This window comes from Stegodyphus dumicola, chromosome 7 (assembly GCF_044657685.1).
Source record: "Stegodyphus dumicola isolate Sdum_Otavi_A_Nest chromosome 7, ASM4465768v1".
Lineage (NCBI taxonomy): Eukaryota > Metazoa > Arthropoda > Arachnida > Araneae > Eresidae > Stegodyphus > Stegodyphus dumicola.
The window spans coordinates 43,970,921-43,978,338 of record NC_140774.1 but is presented as its reverse complement, the minus strand read 5'-3'; positions in this window follow the sequence as shown (position 1 = coordinate 43,978,338).

Here is a 7,418-nt window from a genome sequence, read left to right as displayed (position 1 = left end):
GCTGGCAATCTTCTTTACAGAAAAACCACAATTCTATTTCTTGACATCACATTTTATTTACATAAAACATTCAAAAGGAAAAAATTAATATTTAAATACATTTTCTTGTATAGCCTCTCTTTTCTCTTATGGCTGTACGAATCAATTTGTCCGTCCATCACACGGATTCGAAACCGAACTATCTAAGTTCTAAAGCCACTTTAGATGAACATTTAACATACTTCCACCTTTAATTTATGGTGCAAGCCAGAAATTAAACATTAAAATTAAATTTACATCATTACTCAAAAATTAATAGAAATGAAATAAAACCAATATCTATGAAAATTTCCAGCAAAAAAAAAAAAAAAAAAAAAGGTTAAGGTTCTAAAACTGAGTTGTGAAAAGTGTTCATACAGTTCATCATCTGGATTACTGGGTCATCTTTCTTAGATATCTCCAAATGGCAAAGTTTACGAATCGGTCGTACAAAAGTTCCTGAAGAAGCTTTTACCTCTGTCATACATGTACAACCATCTCTACTTGGAAACAATTTTGTGACTTTGCCTATTGGCCAGTTAAGTCTCTTTCGGTTGTCTAGTTCAATTAGTACTACATCACCCATCTGGATCTATTGAGCCTTTTCTCTTGATTTTTGAACAAGATTTGCCAAATATTCTTTTCGGAATCTATTTCTCAATTGATCTTTTATATTTTGGCATTTCCAGTATCTTTTTCGAAGTTTTTGGAAATTAATTTTCTCTAGTTTAGGTATCTCAATTTCTTGGATGTCTTGAATAAAAGATGATGGAGTCAAAGGAATAAATTTATCAGATTCTTCTGAAATATATGTAAGAGGTAGATTATTCATTACAGCTTCAACTTCATATAATATCGTTGAAAGGTCTTCAAAATTGAGTGATGATCTACCTAGTGTTCTTAGAAGAAGATTTTTTACACTGCGAATGAGCCGTTCCCACCACCCACCCCACCACGCAGCTGTTGGAGGAATGAACTTCCATTTAATGGGAGCTAGGTCTTCAGAATTTTCTATTTGACTCTAATTTAAAGATTTCAAAAGGTTGTTGGTAACCCTGAAGTTAGTTCCGTTGTCGCTATAGATTATTGAAATTCTTTCCCTTCTCGCTATCTCCTGAGGGCATAGATGAAACCTTCTGTTGACAAATTAGTCACTAATTCCAAGTGTACGGCGCGATACACAGCGCATGTGAAAATGACAATCCATACCTTGGTTTTGTTATTTAGAAAGAGAGGACCACATAAATCGATGTCCACGACTTCAAAAACTTTCGAGTCTCTGACTCGGTCAAATGGAAGATGAATAGGCTGAGTGACAAACAGTTTTGAAGTAAATATTTTGCATTTCATGCATTTTGATAATTCACTTCGGATGTTACGCTTTGCAGAAATAATCCAAAAATTTTCTCGCAGGATGGAACCAACAGTCTGGAGACCAGCGTGGCAGTTCTTTAAATGGCAGTCTCGTATTAAACAATTTACTACGTGATGTTTTGATGGCAACAAAATTGGATATTTGAACGAAAATTCGTCATCACGTTCTAACAACTTGGTTTTCACTCGTATTATGTTATTTTGATCTTTCACAACAACAAGACCTTTGACAGTACCTGAGACATCACCAAAATTTTCTAACTGAATTCTTGACCAAAGGAACTTCTCAGCCTCTTTCTTTTCTTCGATCGAGAGCTCAAATGGGAAAAAATAATTTCTGTTTCTACATTTGGATATGAATCTTTTCATCCAACAAATAATATTTACAAATCTGCAAAATTTCGAAACTCTCTCATAATTCATGAATTGATCTACTTTTGCACAAGTAAATAAGGATATAGCAGTTTTCTTTCTTTCTGACATAACTAAATATTCATTAGGAATCTGTTCCGATTTGAGTCAATTATTTTCTTCGTCTTTTAATTATTTTGGTCCCTCCCACCATCTCGTCTCGATAAGATGTCTTGGGCTACAACCACGAGATGGCAGGTCCGCTAGATTTAGATTACCTGGGACAAGATACCATTGGTATGATTCTGTGAGTTTGCATATTTCTCTGATTCTGTTACCCATAAAAGTACCCCACTGGTCATTGCTTCGTATTTATGCTACGACTGTTGAACAGTCCAGTAATAAACTGGTATTGTAGGGACATCCAGAGTTTGCTAACCTGGCTCCCAAAACACAAGGAAGAAGTTCTAGACGCGGGATTGTCAAAGTCTTTTTTTGGCGCAAGTCGAGATTTTGCTACTAGCAATCCGAATTATTACCGAAATCCTATTATTATCTTCACAGCGCAGGAAAATTACTGTTGCATATGCATTCTGACTCGCGTCGCAAAAAACATGTATAGACCATTTTTCTTTATTTCCGTATGCGTCTGTTTACCTTCAAGTTAGATAATTGTTTCAATTCACTATACCATTTTTGAAAGTCCTTTTGGATCTTCTCTGGAAGAGGGGAATCCCATTCTGACTTAGCTGACCAGGCCTCCTGAATCATTAGCTTGGCTGGCAACAATGCTGGGATAAGAAAACCGATGGGATCGTAAATACCTTGTGTTATAGACAAGATCTTCCGTTTAGTAGGATTTTCTGTTTCAGCGTCAAATTCATTGCAGATCATTAAACAATCCTCCTTTCTATCCCATCTAATCCCCAAAACCGAAACTGGAGTTGTAAGATCTTCTTTAAACAAACTTATGTTCTCAGTTGATAACTTTTCTATTTCTTCTACCGGACCGAATTTCCATAATCTCAAATTCATCTTAGCTTCAGCCATAATTTCAGTTGACTTTGAGATAAATTCTTCTAATTCGGATGCACTATCTACAGAGGTTACGCAGTTGTCAATGTAGAAGGACTTCAAGAGTTTGTCAGTAACTGTTTTGGATAATTGTTCAAATGGTATCTTATAACCGCGCTGAGTAAAAAAGGGCTACAAGTAGCTCCAAATAATATTCTGTTATGTTGATGGACTTTAATTTTATTTGCTTTCTCCCACCATAAAAATCACAAAAATCGGCGATCTTCTTCCTTAACTTCAATTTGGAGGAAGGCTCTTCTGATGTCGGATACAGCAGCAATAGCCTTTTCTCGAAATCTCAATAATATAGCGGGAATTTCTTCTATCAAGTTTGGTCCTTTGAAGAGACAGTCATTTAGGGATGGTGCTCTTCCAACTTTGTACGAGGCGTCAAAAACTGGTCTGATAGACGTAGTAGCACTCTCTGATTTAATAACTGGGATGGTGACACAAGTAATGGCCTCCTACTTCTTGTAGTTCCTGTTTTGAGACTTCCTGTATAACATTCTCTTTTTGCCATTCTTTAAAGACTAAATCATAATCTTCAAATTTACTTAACTTCTTCAGTCTTCTTGTAGTGCTAAACAACCTTCTTTCTGCTTCATTTCTATTTGAAGGAATGTTATACAAGTCCATGGAAGACCAACACGGTAATGCCCGTCTTCACTTCTCGTAAGTTCTTTGAGGAACAAATCATAGGCTAGATCTTCTTCTTCCTTAGACAACGTTTCAGCGGTATCATTAATTCCTATTGTTTCTAGTCGCCATAAATCTGGAATGCTAAGTTCTCTCAGAGATAAATTAGTCATCAACGTTTAGCTGTACCACTATTCACGTAACCTTGGGATGGATTCTCTAACTCACCGCAAATTGTCCATCCAAGTTTTGTCTGAATTGCTGTTAGACCGTTGTTCAGCTGCTTGATTCGTCCTGTTAAGAGTTGGCCATAAACATCACTGCCAATTAAAAATTTATATTTCAGGACAAACCGTACCAATATCTGACACCCATAATCTACGTTTCTTAAGCTCTTCTAGAACAGACTCATTTGGAATGTTCCCACATATCTTTTCTTGGTCAAGGAATTGGGTTGTGATAACTGATTTGTGACCATTACCCGGTGCACTTAATTTAATTTTATATTTACTATGAGGTTTAGCTTCTATTTCTGCACCTCCAAATACCGTGTGGGTAATAGTTGCTGTAGCAAGAGGCTTAAGACCACCTTTCGCTGTGCTCTTTAAAATATAACTCCTTTGGGACCCACTGTCCAATAGTCCCTAACATTCTTAATTTTCTTATTACCCTTAATTAGTATTTCTAGTGTCATGAGAGCTACTTCTTTTGAACACTGCTGATTTGCGAGTGTGTTCTGGATATTCGCTAGGGGTTTACTTTTATCACTAATTTCTTTCGTTTTACCTATCTCAGGACAGAAAAGCTCTGTATGAGGTTTTAAGCAGACATGACAGCGTACAAACTTTACACATTTTGGCACGGTAGCCAAAGCGTAAACATTTCAGACAACAGTTCTTTTCCCTGACTTTCTTTATTTTTTCTTCCAGAGAGAACGATCTGGCGACTACGCAGTTCTTACTTTCATGCGACTTACCACAGAACAAACACGACATTTCTTTAGCAGCGAATAAACCAGCTGCAGTAGGGTACTTGTTATCCCTTTTCAGTATTTTCTCTTTTGGGATAATACTTTCAAAGCCTGACCTGGCTAACTGTAATCTTTCTTCACCCGCTACTTCCCTCTTCAAAAAGTTCATTAACAACGTTAAACTCGACTTCGGAAAACTCGCTTCACTATCAGAATCTTCCTTTCCCCTTATATTGCATCTCTGCCATGCTCTTAAAATATCATCAGGTCAGCAGGATTCTATTATGGGGTATAGCCTGGCTGAATTACTTTCTATGATTCTCCCCATGGATTCTAAAAACCTTAAATGTGCTTCTACCTTGGTAAATAAGTCACACAATGATAATCTGTCTTTACCCCTAGCTTGAACATTTGTAGTAATTAATTTCAAAAATTCCCTGACATAAACTTCGATAAGAATATCTTTGTCCCCATACGCTCTTGAAAAGCTCGCAAAGCTTTCGAATAATTTTCTGAAGTTATCGGGTAACTTTCTAATAAATACCTAGCACGAGTTCCAGGTTCTACAGCTTGTAGCAAATATTGGAACTTATCATAATCATCTAATTCTTTATCTTCATGTATCTTCTTAAACTGTGCCCAAAATGGCAAATAATTAATTAACTGAGAATCAAAAGGTTTTATATTCAATTTAGGTAATTTATACCGTTTGACTTTAGAGTTACTACTGACATCAGCATTACCAAAAACTGCATCATTTGGAACTTTGTTTACATTTACTAATTCACTAACTTTTCTTTCAATTGTGATGAATTCATCAGAATATTCCTCACAGCTTATATATAACTTCGGTTTCTAAATCATCTTCATTTGCACTGCCCCTAATTAATATATCTAGTACCTCTGAATCATAAGATACTCAGCAGTTATTGTTTGTAACTTCACAATTTTATCTTTTAATACAGCTTTATCTGCTTGAGCATTTTTACTCATTTCGTTCGTTAGAACCTTAACCGTTCTAGTGAAAGCACTGCGTGCCGTTGCACGTTTTTCTATATCATATCAACATTCATTTTTACTTTAAACTCCACTCAAATATTTTATCTTAAATTTTAAAGTAATCTTATTTCCTCAATGCTTTATTGGAATCTTACACATAAATTTGTTTTACATTGAAATTACTTTTATTAAAAAACATAAAACTTATATCTATTCAACAAAATGCATCTTCAGAAAATAAACATATTTCAAGTACTTCTGTTTTCAAAAGCATAAATAACTAGTTCTTCTTTAGGACAACACATCCTGTCGCGGACGCCACTTTTATTATATTACGTAATTAATCAACTACTGTTGATCGAAGTTGTCAGAATCCACTGACGTATGCAGGTTCTATTTATATAACTGATTAAAAAACAAGAATTAAATTCACTTACCTTTTCTGATGCATCGTTGAATCTGACGTGATGTTTCAGCTCGCAATCTTCTTTACAGAAAAACCACAATTCTATTTCTTGACATCACATTTTATTTACATAAAACATTCAAAAGGAAAAAATTAATATTTAAATACATTTTCTTGTACAGCCTCTCTTTTCTCTTATGGCTGTATGAATCAATTTGTCCGTCCATCACACGGGATTCGAAACCGAACTATCTACTGTTTACAATAAATAAATAAATAAAAAGAAACAAGGTTTTAATTTCTCTCACTAATGGAACCTCTGGCGCCCTCTAGCGGGAGAAAGCCACTTTAGATGAACATTTAACACTTATCAAAGACAGAGTACATCGAGATGAAATACTACATTTAGTAAGGAATTATAAGCCGAATAAAATAAAAACATCTGCGCTGAAGATAAGGATAGTACTGACAGATCAACTTCCAGTTCATTGCGCGCCGCAATGTTCCTCCCCCCCCCCGCAGAGCAGCATGAAATTGATAAACAGATTTCGGAATAGTTAGAGAAAAAAAGGATATGCCTTTATCCATTTTTTGCAGCAATTCCACTTTTTTTTTTTTTATGCACATCGAAACATGCTTCACTTTGTAGATCCTTTGGCAGCTCGAGAATAGGAAATTCTTTTTGACATAATCGAAAGTTTAAGCTTACTTTTATAAAATTGCTCTAACAGTCTGCAAAAAATAATAAGCCGAATCCAATTAGAAGATTAAGGAACAACACAATCTGCAACATTAACTGAAATAGATAATTTTAGCTTAGCTTATACCGTCCATTATACATTAAACGCGCATGCGTAAACGTACTATGCGCATGTGCAGAAAGTTTGTAGCTTTGAGTTCCGGATTAAAGACTTTTGACTGTGTTACCAAATTTAAATAAATGCTGCATGGCCCAGTGTGTATGTGGGGGGAGGTAGCTCTAAATAGAAGTGCAAAAGGACAATACCTATTTTACTTATAGGAATCATTGGGTGTCCCGGTTCATTTCAACCAACCAAGCTACTGAGCCGATGCTGTTTTCGCTCCGTATTACGGATATCATTTCGAAATGAAGATCACTTATTGTTCGTTGCTGTCCCTCTCTATATGCAGAGTTTCACTACGTTTTGGCCACTTCTTCATGGTGTTCATTTTCAATGTCAGGTAGTGTACATTCTGAATACTTCATTGGTTGATAAGGCTTTCTACTTTGGACTCCAAAAATATAACACAAATACTTCTTGTATATATGTCTTCCGACTATTAGGACATTATGTATTTTTTATCTTATGGGACTAAATTTCGGATTTAACACTTTGAACACGTGTCATTCTGATATCATTGATTATTTGGGTACTGGTCGCAAGAGAAATGGCTTCCTAGCACAGCTAGAGAGAAGACAGGTGCAGAGTAAGGAAAACGCTGTGCTTAAAAGACGATATGATCATTCCTGACTGCGATTGAAGATAGTATAAAGCTTTAAAAGTACCTGCTGTCCATGTTCAGATAGAGATCATCAACTAGCTTTTGAAGCATTATGAGCCATTCCTC